This window comes from Ixodes scapularis, unplaced genomic scaffold, assembly GCF_016920785.2.
Source record: "Ixodes scapularis isolate PalLabHiFi unplaced genomic scaffold, ASM1692078v2 PGA_scaffold39__5_contigs__length_11793443, whole genome shotgun sequence".
In the NCBI taxonomy this organism is placed as follows: domain Eukaryota; kingdom Metazoa; phylum Arthropoda; class Arachnida; order Ixodida; family Ixodidae; genus Ixodes; species Ixodes scapularis.
In genome coordinates, this window is record NW_024609867.1 from 5578474 (window position 1) to 5597580 (window position 19107).

At 41.7% G+C, this 19107-nt stretch overlaps 1 pseudogene; it reads right to left on the bottom strand.

Moving 5' to 3' along the window:
* Window positions 1–304: 304 nt before the first annotated feature.
* The window catches only part of LOC115330029, a 65508-nt pseudogene continuing 46705 nt past the window's right edge, over window positions 305–19107 (bottom strand).

Here is a 19107-nt window from a genome sequence, read left to right on the forward strand (position 1 = left end):
TTCGCAATTAAAACCAGCAAACGTGATCCCAGAACTTTGTAAACTGTCGTGAACTAACACAAAGACACCACCGCCATGCTTGTTTCTGTCTCGGCGGTACGCAACATAATCGGGAGGAAACACTGCAGCTTCACTAATAGAATCTTCCATCCAAGCGTCACTACCAATGACGATACTTGGTTTGGTTAAAGCAATGGCGTCAGCCAAGTCATCCACTTTATTTTTCATACTGCGACAGTTCAGAATCGGGACGATATGTTCCAAGCCCAGTTCTCATCTCACACTCAGCCGGCGACAGTGATTGCTAGGCATTCATTTCTTTTACACGCCCTTCAGTGTTACCGAAGTAGTAGCGCTTTTCATCAATAATAATCTTACCAAAACGTAATTTAAACGGCTTTTACTGGGACTTAGCAGACTCTACCAGCTGCTAGCGTTCGTACCTAACTTTGTCTGAAAAATCTTCGCCGATAGAGAAGTTAGTATTTTTGTCTTTGAACCCACGGGACAGAACATGTTATTTAACCTGAAAAGATTGGAAGTTCACAATTATCGTCCTTGTTCGTTCTGGTTTAGGGTTGGCCAAGCGAGTGCACACGTTCGACGTCACTCGCTGCAACAATCACCTTAAGTTTGTCTTTACAGAACTGAAGTACTTTTGGTTCTCATTGGGACCACGTTTCGCTAGCTTCATCTATAATGCCATAAACAAGTAGATTATTTCTTCTCGGCTTGCTTTTCAGGTCGCCTTGTTTATAGCAGACCGAGGTAAGCTGAGCCGATAGTCTGCAGTGGTTGACTTTGCCAACATCCTGCATTTCATCCTTAAAAGTTTTTAGCAAGGCGATATCCGTTTCCATTGCATGGAACTTCACGTTTAGTGCCTCTATCTTTTTTTTTTTTTCAGTAGAACTTGTTCCTTATTTCTTTCTGCAACTTGACTTAGAAGCGTTTCGTGTCCCTTATTCAATTTTAGTATTAAATCCATAGCTTTCAGCAATTTTTGAATTTGATCGTCGGTGAGGGGTTCAGGGTTAACTTCAACGTCACCAGAGATTAGCAACATCAACTTCACAACCGTAGCACAAGGATTTGATGGCCCCAAAAGTACAAGTTTTCAAGGAGAGGGGCGAACGATGCCGGCTGGCGTTTCCGCGAGTAACGACCAACTTTGCAATAAACCGGTCTAACTTGAAGTATAAGAAGGCGTAAGCGTACTGCGCACGTCATGCCGGCACCGAACCCCGCCCGAACTGTGAGTGATGTGTCCTTTTGTAGGCTGTGGTCATACGAAGTACCGCTCCGTTGCCAGACGCGCGAGGCATCTTGCAGAAAAACCACTGATGTTGGGTGCTGCGATCAAACCTGATGGCTTTCTTCCGATCCGCGCGGTTCCGAGGTTTGACGATGATACGTTGGATACGTGAGAATACCAGAACTAGTGAAAAAAACAACACTGGTGTTCCATCGCTGCCTCGCGCTCGCGACGAAATGGCTGAAGCAGAAAACCCAGCGTCACGACCGTGTTTTTTTTTACTGTGTGTGCCCTTAATACAGAGGGCAGCCGGTGCTACGAGCTGATGAAGCTAATCAAGCAGCAACAAAATCGCAACCTCGCGGCGTGCTCCGTGTTTTTGTATGTGCAATTAGCGGTTACGCCAAACAATCGCCATGCATTCATGTTGACCTAGCGCTTTTAGAGTGATTAAGTGCCTGTATATGTGTGTACCTCAGGGAACAACAGGAGCTAAAACTCTGCAGTCCGTTTTTTGCTGCATTTTCGATTCCCCAAGGTTCCATTTTGTTTAAATTGTTTTGATATTTAGAAAACAAAAATGAAACGCACACTTCGCGTTCTAGTTCTAGTTCTTACCTGAATGATTTTCATAATATCATAGAATGTTTCTGCTGCTTTTGTTCCTGGTAGAACCTTCAAAGCTCTGAGTTACTGTGAAACGGAGTATAAGTGGTGTGCAATCACCTTCTTTGCTGGTTTTTGCAACCCCCTTCTCCCGCTCGTTATGATATACGTTAGCCCAGCAACCCCACGATTCAGACCCCATTTCCTGGTTTAATACCAAATAAAACAACACAAAAAAAAGAGAAACGTTTAGAATTCTATGTAATGCTGAATTACAGCGCAGTTCTTGAGGAGGAGGGGGGAGTGCGGAGGACAGACTAGGCCCTTCTCATTCTCCTTGCCTCCTCTCCTGCTCCCCTCCCATTTAACGGGAAATTGTTTCCAAATTTAGCGGGGAAAATCTTCCGCTAAGTTTAGCGCGGAACTTTTTCTGCTAAGTTTAGCGGGGAAAGTTTCCAGCTAAGTTAAGAAGGTAAATTTTTGGCTAAATTTAGCGGAAAAATTTGTGGGTTAAACTTACCGGAAAAAAGATTCCTTCTAAATTTAGCGGAAAAATTTCCCCGCTACTTTTAGCGGGGAACGTCCCATAATCCAACACGCGGTTACGCCGACGCCGACGGCGACGGCGACGCCTCTCAACCCGAAAACGAACGCCTAAACGCTGCGCTCTAAAAAAATCTACATATTATCTGAAGCAAAAACACAATTAATTACCTGTTGTTGTTTTTTTATGCCGCAGTATTTGCTGAGGCACCTTGCGCAGGGACGATTTTACGGCTCCCAGCTACTTTAAACACGCAGGGCGAAGCGCAAACTTAGCCCAAGGCGCCATCATCGATGGGTACCCAACTTGCGCGCTAACCGGTTCATGATCACACGCCCTAATCACCAATCGGGACCGCCGCGAATAGGCACCCCCCTGTCGCGAGGGCTCCTGGTGAGCCGGACGCAGGATCCGCCGGGAAGGGCCAGGGTGAAATGGTAGAGGGCCCCGAGGAGGGAGAGACGCATAATTCGAGCAATGGCCGCCTACCAGCCATCAGGAACCCATTAGCAGGGGACCCAGTGCGGAACCAAACACCTCCCTGCGCCTTCCTAAAACAACCCTGCTCCCAAATCGCTTTTTCTTTTTTTTTTTTTTAATGCGTGTTTTTTTTCTTCTTTGAGATAAGAATTGGACGACACGGAACGAATCGGTAGACGTGGTTGGACCGCACACAAAGAGAGGGGCGCGCAAATTTGTGGGAGATTAGCAACGGTCACAACGGTGCCAATTGGAAACTCCATAAAATTAAGCCCTGTTGTTGTTTTCTTTTTTTTTTTTGATTCCGCAGTTTTTGAGAGAACATGAGCAGTGTAAAACAACGAGGAGTGCGAGTGAATTTGCTGAAAAACGACGTGGAGTACTTGGGAACCCTGGCTGGTGATTGATAATTTAGCACAGAACATGATCCTAAGCAGTGCAATACAAATCAAGATATTTTTGAACGTTAGACTGAAGAGGGAAAAAAATTCGATTAATTTTGTCTCGGCAAAACTCAAACGAAAAATTAAAGAAATGAAAACTAAAGAAATGGACAGAGGTCACAAAATAAAATCTATTATTATTTATTTTATTCTTCTTGCTCTACCTACGTCCATGCGTTATTTCATGACGAAAGTTGACCGGCTCTCCAGAATCTTTACCGTTAGACCTGTTCTCTCAAAGTCTATTCCACGTCGACATACGCAAAAAGGTAGTTCACCTTGAAATACGACGAATTGCATCTTTACTGTAGCGTGCAGACGTTTCCTTCTGCAGCACAACTGCAAGCTTTAATGTTATTTCTTGTGAGTACGGCACGTTTGGTCACATAAATTCACGTCATATCAACGTCTATTTATATCGAAACTGGCTGGAATGAAGATTGCGTTCGCAGTGCCCGAACCTTTTATTCCGGAATCGAAACAATTCAGTTTATTTCAAGTTAATAGATAAAACGCTGTTTGTATCGTACATGACTATAAAATAAGATGAGAACCTTCGGGACTCCCCAACCAGTGACACCTGACTCAATGGAAGTGCCGTTGTGCATCCTTATCGAGCAAATACAATCACAAATCATAACTTTGTAGTTTACAAAGACGAAAATAACTTACGGGTTGCGAGGGTAACGTCATCGAATGAACAAAAACACGATGTATCAAATATTGATAGCTATTTTGTTGTGGGAAATATAAATGCGGGAATATGTATACAATCAGTTTCATAGACGTCCAAGTGGATCCTTACGCAATGTCCTCGCATGATTATCTGCGACGGTGCAGGTCACCTTGGTATCAGCAATAGAGAACACCAACAACTTAGTTAAGCAATGTATGATATCGAAATTTTTTTTTAATTATTTTTTTCTTCGTGTTACTTTTTTCTTCGTGCTACTTTTTTTTTGTTAGGCATCTACCAGTTGTTAATCACTGGCATTGCCTGGCGAATGGGTTATTTCTTCGGGGCAAGGTGCTGGCCAGCACCTGGTATTTTCTAACGGCACATAAAAGTGGACAAAGGTTGTGTACTGATAAATAATGTAAAGCTGTAAGGATAATTTGATATTAAGTTCAATAACCTTATAATAAAACAAATAAACTGAAGCTAACCAATAACTCGCCTAAACTTTCAGGGTAAGGATAAATGCTCTTTAATCTGTGTCAAACAGTTGTGGATGGGGCATCAAGAGAACCGATTTTTACTAAGAATTCAATCGACAATAACGTGTATTCCATCACAACTAGTCGCTAGAAACATAGTGTGAATGAGAACCGTGGGTTGTATCATGTCTACATTGTCTTCCTGGCAGGCTTGGCCGAGAATCAAGAATCTAGAAAAACGGAGCTTGTTGCTAGCCTTTGGTGCAAAGAAACCGCTTTAATAAAACAATAACCAATTAAAAAATAAACGAGAACAAAATAACAACAGTGGTGGTTGCTTCGTGCGTGTCTTGTTTTATTAGTTCTTGTTTGCGACTCCTTTTTTTTTGCACATTGTTAACCGGAAAGTAACGTTCTTTTCTTTTAGATAGCTTTTAGCTGCGTTACAAGTTGGCAAGGAGTTAAGGTTATACTATAACACAATTCACACGTTCCCAAGGCTCAACATCTCACTTTCACAGGAGCATGCTCCAAAGCAGATCATTTCATTGTTTTGCTCACAGAGAGCGGGTCGGTGCAACATTACTGCCGCCATCGAGCCGGCTGTTTCGCAATTACAAATGACAAACGGACGCATTTTTTATGAATCTGCCTAGAGTGACTGCAATCAAGCAGCTAGAAATCGCCCCCCCCCCCCCCCGCTCGCCCTTTACTAGCTGCAAAAACATTTTTTTTAAAATTTTGTTTGGACGTTTACTTAACCTTCTGTTGCTTTAAAAACATCCATCGCAGCCAGCTGCTGCAGGACTCAATCGCGTCCACCACCGGACTCTCTTTTCTCGTTAACCGGAAAGAGTTGCGTGGAGGATTATTCTTTCCTTCTGTCCGGTGGTGCGAGTAATGAAAAAAGAAGAAACACAGATAATTAATTTCAAAGATGAGGTGTATAATACTCGGTTTTACTTCGCTCGATACATTCTTACTCGAGCAGTCACAAAACGATGCTTCCACAGAAAATGCATCTCATTATAGCGTCATCATAAAAAAAGGAAAAAAAAAAGAAGCTCGAGTAAGGAAGCGGAAGACTCCCTCAGGCTGTTTTCTCACCAGGTTTCAGTTAGCTCCAATAGCGAACTGGAGCCACGAGAGGATCAAAAGGGTAGAGAAGGAGAAAGAGAGAAAGAAGGGATATGGGTTAAATACTTTTTTTTTGCTGTCATTTGAAGCGGCGCTCGCACACAAAATCCAGGATTTGCATAATAATGAATACACAATCGACTTGCTAAGTTTGCAAAGCTGCCTATCGACCGTGACCATATTCCAGGGTATACGCTCAAAGCCGACTGATTAGGTTCGACCGTTCGAGAACCCGTCATAATCAGGCGTCTGTCGCATCCAGGCGCGTCATCGGAGCCTGTGAAAATTTAGCCGGGAAATCCTGACGTTCCTAGCGTTTTAAAAGCAAGGACGGCCAATGGATGGCGCACACATGATGGATTGCCTGACCAAGCGCGTAATTATTCACGCAGTGCCCACAAATCGCATGTAGTCGCCATAAATGAAAGTGACATTTTTTGTATCTTTACCCTCAAAATATTTTGAGAGCGCAGATGATCTTCAAAGTTAGCATAGCGTGTAATTTAAGAAAAATAGTTTAATTTTAATTATGTAATTGTTGAACAGGAGTGTGCCTAGAAAAAAGAGAGAAAATAAGACTAGAATCAGGAGATACTTCACGGTGGACGTGGGCTTGGTTCCGGTAAGATACGACTTACCGAATGTACTAGAAAGGACCTCAATGCATCTAAATTTAGGACGTACTCTGAACTCCGGCTTATTGGACGGCCTGAACACGCAGTTATTCCCTCAAATGTCAGCAAAAAAAAAGTTCCCAAATTCGTAGCATGGTTGTCGTTACTTTGACTGGACGTACTCAAATACACCGAGGTAGCAATCACCACAAACTTAATGAGTGGGTTCAACACCTGCAATTAAAGTTAAGAACAGAAATTATTTTCTTATGTTCATCCTCCGAATAAAAGGAATAGGCCTCATTTACGAATCTACAATTATCCAGCACTCTAATTGTGCTGCTTTTATATAAACTACCCGCACTGTAAAGAAAGATAAAACTCGACTTGTTTACCTTGGTGCTCGATAGCAGTTATGTCAAAACAGCGCCCCGTGTGAAGATAAAACTAAAGAAGGTTGTCGAAGAAGGTTGCCAACGAAGGACGCAAAGGAACCGTACCGAATAAAGAAGAGAAAATTGGAGCTAGGACTTAATTATTCAGTAATTAAGGGGTGAAGCGAAAATCCGATTAGCGAAAGCTTAACTTGTTCATTAACGAGCGCTAGTCCCTCAGCAGTTCCAACAGGTTGCAGGAGGGACACGGACGCTTTGAAAAATGCCAATGCGCAAAAAGAAAAACAAAGTCAACAAAAAATACGAACAAATATGGAGCCTCTCCCGTGATTTCTCTTTACTTTGGGTCCTTCAGACGGCCATTTTTTCCTATTCTTATATTGGAAATTGACAATTTTGGGGGCAGAGGCTGCTCCTCTTGGACATATACACGGGATCTCAAACTGCAAACAATGGTCGCTTGTTTTATTTAACAGATAAATATTGGGCTAGCTAAACTCTATATAAAGTCATTACTCTTTAAAAAAAAAACGTTCGTATAGTGCAGAATATTACTTTAGTTTGCATGGTGTATTGGTGTTGCCATTTTTAACTTGTTTTCGCTTCAGTTATATTCGATTTAAAATTACCAATATCATTTTCCTAGGCGTTTTTTTCTTTCTTTTCTTCTTATAAATGCCTTGAGGGAAAATTTTCAGTGGCTCACGTAAGACTAAACATGAAGCCTTTTTTGTTTAAAGTTGCCGTTGCTGTCAGTCGTCAAATGGGGAACCATCGATGAATGACTGAAATAAACTGTTATTATTATTATTTTAATGATACAACCTTTCTTTTAAATGCCGGAGCAATTAGAGCACTGCAAGAGTGCCCATACATTTGAAAACCGCAGCTTTTAGTATCTTTGTTAAATAAACATCACAGTTTTTTTTTTAAATTTGAAAATATATATATACTTGCGAGCTTTAAAAAAAAATCGTGCAGTCGCCTAACTGCTGAATGGCACTTAGGGGTGCGTGTATTTATACAGCCTGAACGTAGTCTCCCTGAACGGGCGACTTGTCTCCCAGCTGTTCATGAGAAATTTGGTAAGTGCTTTGCAGTCACTAGACTGGGGTCTTTAACGTGCGCCACGCAGTAGTGATACACGTCCACACGAAGGTACAATTCTCATCTAGATCGAAACGGGCAGGGGTGGGGACTGAACCCACGATACCTAGTTTCTTGCAGAGCGAGCTTCCGCTCCACGTGCTCCAAACTGGTGTGCACCAGCCCACTCGGCCACCGATCCCGTCGGCTGAACGGCGAAACGACAGATCACAGAAGTATCACAAAACGTACCGGGGTGTTTCAATTTCGCGTATTGTAAATATATGGCATACAACAAATGGTTCGCTTGAACGGTGTAAAACTCGCACTTATACGTATGAAATAAGGGTTAATAATAAAACAAATTCCAGAACCGCTCTCTCGGAGCGTTTTGACAAGGATAATAATAATAAGAAGAAGAATTATGTTTATTTATGTGCCCCTAAACAGCTCAGAGCATTGTGTGTGATACATAGAAAAGCACATCAAACAAGGCAAGGGGAAAAATACAAAAATGGCAATGGCGTAAAGACCAGCACATATATACCAAAAGAGCACATACGCGTCAAACTGCAATAACGAATATTATATACCCTGAATGTCTCGCCGAACATTGGATGTGTCCCTAGATAAAACAAGGTACAAGCAGTCCAACTTATTAAAATCAATCTGCATTCTGATTGACGTTCAAACGCGAAAGAACGTGCTTGGGTAAGAAGGGGCTACGGTTTCGGTTAGACCGTGAAGGAACCTGAAATCGTACCGTACCCAACAGACCAGGTGTGTATACAGTCCTAATTAGAGCTTTATGTATAGACATAAAATGACAAAACCGTCGTCTGTTTACCCTAAATCTTAAACGAAGCTTGTTTTTTTCTGCATTCCTCCGTTACTTAAGCAAACATTTCGCCCAAAATATCGAAAAAAATCTATGCTGTAAAACCTTTTTGCATACGCCCGAGAGAAACAACGCAATATAATGATGCTGCGCTATTTATACAATTCCAGATTAAAGACACGAACTCTAGTTTTGAGCGCAAAAGACAATAAAACAAGCAAACAAAGCACTTGCGGGAAAAAAGTGCGTTGTAAACAAAGAAATCGAAACCAAAGTTCGTAGTGAGGCGTTGCCGGACCGGTTATGATTATAGCTTAATGCCTTATCTATATAAGCCACGAGATAGCGGAGAACACTTGCTTGATGACGGAACCACCAAGCATAGAGTTGAAACAAGCGACACACTTTTTCTACGAAGACCCATTACATCTCTTTTGTATTCATGTAGAATTAGGTTATTTTAAAAGCACCACGTAGGTTTTTCATTCTCGTCACTACGGAATAGTGTGCAATCAGAATGTAAAAACAGCTTTATATAGGGGGCAAATAAAAACACTTTCTACTGTCGAATGAAATATACAGTCATTTACAAAAACAAGAAACTGCAGTGGACCAAAATTGCTCCCCTGGGGTGCACCTGGAGACGGAATAGAGTATCGGTCATAGCTGCCGATGCACGAACGCAATTTGTACGGTCATGTTAGAGCAAGGATACCGACTCCCTGTGACGAGCATGCACAGTCGGCTGTAGCACAGGCAACAGATTTTGCTACAATTAATAGACTGCGCGAAAGTTCAACGCACCTTTCTATTACAAAAAAACATGCAAAACCATTGACATCAAGAGCTTACAGAATAGTCCTTTGAAATATGTCCTCTATCTTAGTTGCCAATGTACAGTCTCCCTCAGTATTAAACCCCCACTCGCTGAGGCAGTTTATGAAGGGGGATAAGCACACTTTTATCTGTAGGCAATAGACACTTTCCGAAATTCAGGGCCATCTGGTGGCTGAAATGGCGGTTTAATTTTTGCCATACGAATGGCGGCAATGAACCCGCAGCCTGCAGTATTTTATCGGGCACCATCACTTTTGCATGTCAACGGCAGACTAGAATAAACTTTTCGCTATACAGCTTTTTCTGGATCATCTCTTCCAGTGTCGATTCCCACAACGATGCAACCAGTCAGAACGAAGCGCCAACCCTGACAGACGCCTTGATGAAGTTCTAAAAGTCAAGGGGTTTCGAAGTCGATTTTGTGCCGCTAACAGGCTCACTGGGCTCGAATTAGAGAAATGAACAATTACGCAGCGCTTGCATTCAATTCCGGTTTCGCAACGTGCTAAGGTCTAGAATGTAGGGTGCCTTCATGTGCGCTTCGCATAGGGTGATGCCAACTGCCTGTTTCCCTTTCACACACCCTTGTCCACCGCCATTTTGTTCCCTATTGTTTTCCCGTGCGCCGGAAAGTGGCCTTTGTGTCCATCGGTCCTCCTATCCGAGGGGGGAAATGCTAATCCTCCCTCCGTGGGTTCCAGAACGCTGCTCCGAACTTGTGAGATAAGGTGCTTGTTTCCGGGAGGGTTATAAGCCCACGGATTATCGTTGAGGACCAAAATGGCTGCTGGTTTGTCGGCGAATGATATTACAAGGGGTGGCATCACCCTAGCAAAGCGCACATGAAGGCTCCGTGCTAGAATGTATAGGCCTCGAATCCTCAGCTTAGGAGTATCTTCAACATGTTCCTTCATCAGTTAATAGAAATCCACCATTGGTATGGCACATATGCCATTTTTCAAATGGTGATGATAGTGATCAAAGTGGCCAGACTGAATTTCGGAAAGGGTCTATTATTTCTAAAGATGGCATAAAATAAAGGTTCGTGTATTTACTACTATCTAAAACATTTATCAGCTTTTCCAATGAAAATACAGCACACACATCTTGAACCACACTGAACGATGGGTTTTAATATTCTTTGAGACTCTCATACTTTAATTTCATAATCGAGATGTTGTGCACTTCGTATTAATCCAGCAAAAACATTAAGTGATACATAAAAGTGAAGATGAAATCAAGTTGGGAGCTTGATATTATGCTCTCTAAAAACGAATTGATAACTTTCTTTTTATGCCTGGCATTCTGGCAGAGCACAAAAATGTAGTCAGATTTAAATTATATTAAAGTTTTTGTGTTTTTTTCAAATTGAGAGGTGGTAGTTTTGTGCAAAAGGCTGGCACAAAGTACAGCTTCACGAGCCCCCATATTGCGAGAGAAATAATGTCAAACAGCAAACAGAACACTTGAATCATTTTATCATTCAAGCAAAGGTTTGGACTCGCTCAGCCGTGCCATTTTTCTGAATAAATTAAAAGTTTACGGTAGTCACAGCAGTCCGCAGTTGCTTTTGCATTGTTATAAATCTGCTGAAAAACAGAGCTTAATTACTAATGCTTACGAGTCTTCATTTCAATATAATATCTCGATGTTCCTCAGACAGCGTGTTGAGCCTTTTTTGTTTAAAGCGTGTGTAAAAGAACGATATTTGTTTTGACAAGCGCAAAGAGTTTTTGCTGTACGTCGATTATTTCATCACGTTCATATCCTCATGCCATGTTTTTTTCTTAATACGTCAGCATTAGACCCTTCGTTTCGATGGAAACCCGGCGTTGTCTTCCATTTGTCAGTTGTCGCGTGCAACGCTCCTATTGGTCCGAAGCGCTGACTTGAGCACGCGTCAACCTCTCCCTCTCTTCCCGGTGCTGACAAACTGACAGACACCGCTGGGTTTCCGTCAAAGCCGTTTCATTTTCGGCAAAGTCACGCTTACAGTTAGCGCGGAGCAAGAAAGGAGGAGGCGCCGCGTAACATCTAGAAAACAAAGCCGTAGTGCTGAATCGGATGGTATAATCAGAGAAAGCAAACAGTGGACACATTTTGGGGACGAGTGATGCGTCGCCGATCGGCTTCGAGTCAAATTTGAGCAGAACGTTGGCGCAATTGTCGTGTCCAATCTGGGCCCAGCATTGGTTTCTTCTCTGACGCTATCTCATTCGTCATTATGGCTTTGTTATCCAGGAAGTTTTTGCTGCGGCGGGGTGGAATGCGGGCGCGCTCATTTGTCGCCCTGCTGTCGCCGGTTGATCTTCGCTCTGGGTTTCCCTGGTAGCGGTGCGTGGGCTGTGATGTGTCTCTGCAGTTAAAACGATCGATGCGGTTCTCTCCACAAGCGAAATGAATGCGACTTCTTACTTCTTCCACGAGTGGTACGGATCGTGTTCTTTCCACCAGAGGTATGGATGACCGTATGCGACGGCGTCAACGTGCGCTGACAGACAGAGTACATACATGAAGGCGAAAATAATTACCGGAAGATCCATCAGTGGATTCTTGGGGAATCCGTTAGCATGAATCATTAGAAACGCCACGCACATTCTTGTGATGGAAACGCTAACACTGACTCCGTATCATGGTAAAAAAGGCAGCACAAATTAGAGGACGCAAATAAGAAATTCAAAAGAAACAAGTAAAGTGGTCAGTGTTAGCGTTTCCCCAAGATGGACGTGTGGAGCCTTTCCACGGGTCGTGATGGATCTTCCTCTATTTTTTCCAGTACTGAGAAATGTGTTATTCTGAGAATACCACAAAAAGGAACCCGCCATATTCAAGCTTAACACGACTACGTTGCTATAAAGTACGCATTAATTGTGTGTCCCCGTCTACTTATTATTGTTAATGAGCACAGCGTTTTACCTGCATTGTCTTTTCATGTCACGGCGTGGTATTCTCATGATACTTTGTTGTTAACAATTTATTTTGTGCAGTTAATGACTCGCTTGAACGTCGCTGTTTGTCTTACAAGCATTACATCTGAAATTTACCATTCAATTTTACGATTACATTTTAACTACTGCACTTTGGTGTCAGATTCGAGAAACAAAATAGGCGCGGTACTAATTTAGGTAAAACAGAAGATATTTTCGTATTTGCTCGAGTAATAGCCGCACTTCTTTATAAACAAGGCCTTTGCGTGTACTTGCATGCAGGGCACGCATACAGTCAATCGCCACAGTATACAAAAACAAAGCAGCAAATAGCAAGAGCGAGACCAGGATTCTCCATAAAACTTCGATCTGAGCAGATATAATTTTCTCGTAAACGGGTTATCTCTGTAGCGTAAATCGCTCCCATTTCTTTGCCGATCGCGGTAATTTTCTATTCCTGTGCTCCGCGGGAAAGCAGACCCGCAGGCTTTGTTCGTAAACAGCGCGGCTATTACTCGAGTAAATACGGCAATTTCGCTATGGCGTACCACATCTCTCCCCGATAAAGAAAATATTCCGGCAATATGGAATATTTTCTGTGAAACGCCTTCATGAATTACGTCTTTTATATGAACTACACTTTTTGAGACACACTGTATAGTCAATTATTGGATTCCTGAAGACTAAGGCTAAAAAATTTATACCCTCAAATGGTTGTAAAGATTTTTTCAGGTCCTGAAAATTGGTTCATTCCGCGTCATCGAAGTAAATATGCTTAATGCTTAGTAGCATACAATGTGCCTGCATTACAAAGGAGCAAATATAAATTGTACACTAGTAATGCTAGATTGTTAATGATACAGAGGTACATTGTTAGTACAAACATTCTAATAAATATCTTGTTAATTTTCTAACATTAATATTTTAGTGATTCAATCTTTTCTGCCCCAATCATTAAACTTTGTATGGTAGCGAAAACATATCAAATTAATAGAGTTTTAGTACTTATTTTATTGTTGATGATACCCTTGAACTTTAAGTTCAGCGTATCCAGCTATATACTCTTTAAAAAAATTATTTGTTTTCTAATCGTTGTCGTTCTCGTCATCTTGTAAGGACTACCTGGACGCGTAAAACTGTTTGCTTGGCTTTTGTACCAGGAAGATCCTACCAGCTTATATAGAGAAAACTATATTTGTAATTTCGGGCCTGAAAATGGCTATTTGGTGTTTTCACATAAAGCATGCAATAATGGTCCCGGTAAATTTTTATGCATGTAAAATATATACATGAAACCATGTCCCTGGTATATATGAATATATTAACATGAGTATAATCTTTTATGTATGAATGTGTGAATATATATGCATAAATATACATATGAGTATATATATGTAATGAAAATGAATATATATGTGAAACCATGTTCAGCTACATGTAAAGATTGTAGCTCATTTTCTTCCAGAGATAAAACATTTCGAAGCTTGAGGTGTAGAGGTTCTCAAGGTTTTAATATAGCATTTTGTTCGGACTTCAATTTAAAACTGAAGGATGCACGCTGTATTAATATTTTCTATTGATTTTATAAACGGTTCACAACTTGTACACGGAATATTAAACAATACATTAAAATATTTTTGTGCAAAAATGTCTACGAAACACGTCACGCAAAAACATCTGAGAGACATACTGGCAAATTATTTACCAACGATCTACATTTAAAAAAATAGGCAAATGTATAAAAAAGAATAATCTTGAATTGTATTTTACGAATACATAAAAATCGGTTATTAACGAAGAAACACAGCTCATTTTCTAGATGTCCCAACATTGCACTTGAATATAAAAATAAAAGCACAACATTGCGTACGTTTAACTCTACTTTAACGTTTGCAGTGTCACTCGTGATGGCAAAACATTGAGTAACAAATGACCTCAGTACACGAAAACAACAACGAGCCTTCACTCAAATCGAGCCAGTTTGACTTTGTATAGGGGCTTTGCCGCACGACGTCGGCATCAAAGAGGCATTTTGAAGAATTTACAAAGCATTTACAGTGGGGCTGCATTATGGTATGGTGTAGAAGTTGGTGCTGTCCCTATCTATGCTTTATATTCGTTGAACATGACATAAACCCCAAAACTGCAGGCAAAAACGGACACAAACATTAAAACTTCTCGACGATATTTGTGTTTACTTGCGTAGCTTCACAAAGGGCTGTCTGCTGACGCCATTGTTGACGACACTTGAGAACTGTAAGCAGAGCCCATTGCGATGAAACCTAAAGCCCGCACGCGGGGAAAGTATCTCACCACAGAAACAAGATGAGTTGAGTAATATCTGGAAAGTAAGCATCTTCGTCTTGAACCTTATTTGACGGCAAACAAACCAGTCTAACACTTTTAATTATCGATCCGTTTCATAATATGAGATACAGATACAATTTATTAACCAGAAGAGTAGTGTTGATGTCCTTCCATATAGGTTCATACAATGATAGTCTTGGTCATATATTGTATATTTATGTAAGATATATACCATAGGAAAGTCATGTGTTTGCTAGAAGACCTCAACTATATACTATGTACAGGGAGTTTCACGAAATTCGAGCCAAATCGTTCTACGAAAGGTTCGCATTCCTTAAAAAAGCAAAAGCGTGTGATGTAGTATTGGTTAATGCTAAAGCCAAAGCACAATTCAAGAAGAAGATAACAGTATTCGTTCTAATTAGGTTTATAATTACCGTTTTTAATTCATTTTGTAATGATGAAATTCAAAGAATCGCAATGAAAAATGGTAGGGGTAACTCAAAAACACTTAAACCCACCCAAGTTATAAAGATATAGTGCATGCACAGCATTTTACGATACTCCCAAAGATCACTGATTTTTGACACGTTTTGGGAGGGGGAGGATTTTAGGTGGCAAAGAAATGAACTAAAATACCAAGCTAAGGTAGTTATAGCGCGACTTTCTACACTCTACGAGACAGTATCACCCCTTTACAGACATTGTCGGTTCTAGAAAATGCCTCTTTGGATTGACGTCCTGCAGCAAAGTCTCTATAACGAAGACAATAAGCAAGCACAATTTGAGTGCAGGTTTGTTATCGTGTTTCTCTTTCGTTGGTCATACGTTAATTAATGTTTTGCCATCACGTGTTAGTTGAAGTCACTGCTAACGGTTAAGCAACGCAAAGAAAGAGATTAAATGTTTTTCTTTTTTTTTAATATTGACGTGCAATTTTGCCATATTTTGAGAAATCCGCTGCGTTTCACATTTCGCGTTTTGTAAAACGCATTAAGCAGTTTTGATTTTCATGTAGATTTTGCCATTTATTTAAAGTAGTTTGTTGGTAAATATTTTATGAATATATCGTTAAAGCGTCATCACATGACCTGTCTTGTATAGGGGCGTGCGAATAGCGATTTGAATCGAATAGCACAACGTCATTCATGGTCTTTGCGGTGCAAAGGGAAGCCGATGCAACCAGCTCTCTTTGCGCTGTTGATGCTATGAATGACACTGCGCTATACGATTCGAACCACTATTCGCACACCCCTAGTCTTGTAGCTTCTTTTGCATGGAAATATTTGATTGACATATAAGACAAGAACACTCAAGATGTTTTTATGTTCTTTCCCTTAATTATATTACCATTACCAGCACACTCTTCATTCCAAGTATTTTATAGTAATTTTATTGTCATAAAATATACAAAAATATTACAACCTACTTGGGCATAAAATCGACGACTCTGTAAAATACCGCATGGAAACCTTGGCGATTAAAAGGCATCGAGCTTTCAAATTTTATATCTCCGGAATAGAATTCGCTACATCGTTCACATATAGCTGAATGTTGCTCCTGAGAACATGGGTTTTGCATAGATTTCGTATAATTATAAAAGCTATGATCCGGATCTTCATTGTATATTTCGATGTTGAAACACGCTATAGTAGGCTTCACCTTTTCAAAAACGTGCAGGGTGCACGCGTGAGCGCTCCGTTAAATGCAAAGCAAGAAAATTTACTTAAGACCACGAGAAACCCGTTATGCCGCGAGATTATTATTATTTTCTTTCCCTGGTGTCACTCTGCTTGGTCACACTTGTACTGCAGCAAAATCCACAAGCGTGGCCCCCATTACTCTCGTGAACACCATGGTCGCCCAAGCACTCGCCGAGACGGAGTATCTACAAAATTTACCGTCTCGAAAACCCCACATGAAAATCACGCTTTGCATCTCTTGCGAGTATACCATTGCTGTCTGAACGCGCGAGGGTCGTGCCACGAGCGACTGCTAAGCCTAGGGTAACTGGATTGTGGGAAAGTAGGGTTCGCCAGCCACCCCATATGGCTGTCATATTGGTTCCTGAAAAAAAAGCAATTTCTTCGTAAGCTCTACAATCTTGGTGAGCCTTTTTTTGTTCCTTGGTGACGGGTAGCTTAAAAGAGACGTACCTTGTATACCGAGATTCAGCTATCCACACACCGGCGAAACCTTCTAACATTTAATTACCACAAGCACATGCGGTGATGGCGGTTGGAGGATTAGTGTTTTTAATAAGCAAGACGGATATTATAATCGTAATATATCTGTAGAGATGGGCATGAATGATACGTTGATTGCATACACGGTGCCAAAGGCGCCTATATTGGCGAGAACGCCTTCATTACGATAATTGTTCATCGTGATCTTGGCGCAACTGGATAAGAACGACACTCTCCAAGCTACGAAAATTTGAAGGAGACCAAAATGGCGATTGCCATAGCAACGGAGGTTGATTAGCCAATCGCCTTGCGAGGCTTCGGTCGTGTGAATATTAGTATTTTCCTGTGTTAAACTAATAGGCAGGGAAGGCGACGGGTTTACATTCCAAGCGTCCAGTCACTTTACTCCGTCGCCATTCGCTTCCGAGGTCCTCTGATGTCAATGCTTGGCCGTCATTTGCTTCCAATGGTCGCACGAGACAAGGGCTTTATGAATGGGCACGTTTTACTCTACTATTAAGAAAAAAAAAAAAAAAGATAAAGGGTTCGTAACCGGCTTTAGATAGCAGCGCTCTCTGCGGTCCACATTTTGTCGCGCATTATAGAGTAGCCGCGCACGCGGCTGACAGGCTGAGGTACAGCGTTCAGACCCACGCGCCGGTGACTCATTTTGAAAACCGTTGCTCCTCTGGAAATTTCCAGCATAGGAAGTAATTCTGCGGTGATTTCATTGGAACCTTCCTGAACATATCGCGCGTATTAAGCAGCCGTTGTGCGCTGCTTCGAGGCAGTGGAGGTCGCTCTTATCACTGCAGCAGTATTTCGGTGCATTTCTTGTTCTAGCTTAGGTCACAAGGTCGCCTACTTAAATTATTATTTGTAGTGGTACATTCATCCGCTCTTTACATTCGTGAAAACAATCTCATAGCCAATTATTATTTTTTGTTCAAATTAAGAAAGTATCCAGGACACCGCTGGCAACGTTAGTAGAAGTGCTGCGCGCGCTCGGCTTATTTCTATAAAAAATTGATATAAATAATCAAAACAAGGCGCCCATGTGCAAAGTGCCATTTGGTTCAGGCATTTTATTTAGAACAGTTGGTGTTGCGGCAGACGCCATCGGGTGTAGCGCGTGTAACTATACTCCCAACATGCCCTTTGCTTGGTTCAGTTAGCGTGAAGCTGAAGAGGCTCTTGGAAAATAAAAGCTTTATCGAGGTGAAATACAGAGTATTTGTACACTCTAGGTCTGAATACCACGTTCATCTTCAGCATATGCAACTGTCAGCTTGCCCATGGCCTCAAGTTTTGTCTCGCGCTGACTGTGCCCCTCAGGCCGTCGCATTCGCGCGGTAGGCACCGCTACTGCGGCCGGGGAGGAAGGGGGGTTTGATGGCGTTTGCAATTAAACCGAACAATACAAATATATTGCCGTGAATTATCATCATTAGAATCATCGTCGGTCTACGGAACATATGAGCAGCGCGAAATTTGCTCCCTGCCTCTCACCGGAAGGCACATATCTTTGGCAAGGAAGAAGTTGATCGAAATTTAATGGCTCATATTTGTAAAGCCCGAAAGCTTTAGAACAAATGTCCGTGCACGTAATCGAAGTTCAAGAGCGGTTCTCACTCGTGACACTAAAATATTTCTCTGCCTGTACCGCCGGCCCAGACAGTATTCAAAAGATGGCCAAATATAAATTCGCACCAAATCTCGCATTTTGAGGAATCATGCAGCTAAACCGCGCAAAGAGCGAAGCAGCGAATAAAAGTTACGAATCAGCAGAGATTAATTTAACCTGTTTCTATTCGGATGTCGAGAAAAAATAAAGATCCGAGTCTCATGCCGTGGACTCACTCTTGACAGAGTGCTTTGAGGCGATTTCGTCTCCGTTTCTGGTTTGGTCTGAAGCACCGCATGCGGAGATCTAGAACTGACTCGGCTCTCTTTTCTTGCTAAGCAGCCGAGCATTTCGACAGGCCGGAGTAGAGCGCGAAAATATCTGAGACCATGACTTGCCAGGTATACCCCCCCCCCCCCCCCCCCCGGCCTGACCCGAGTAGTGACGTCTTTTTTTGGAGTTTCTTAAAATAGCAATAATGCGCGTACACAGCTTTGATGGGTGCTGATGATGCGCGAGAGCGGAGGCTTTAAAAACTCCTTCTATGACGTAACGCTCCGGGAATGAGCCGCTTTATTGGTACTTTGAAAATGACTTTCGGCAACCTTCGCGCAGCGAATTACAAAAAAAAATATTAATCTCAATATTCGCAAATCTAGAGGTTAAATAA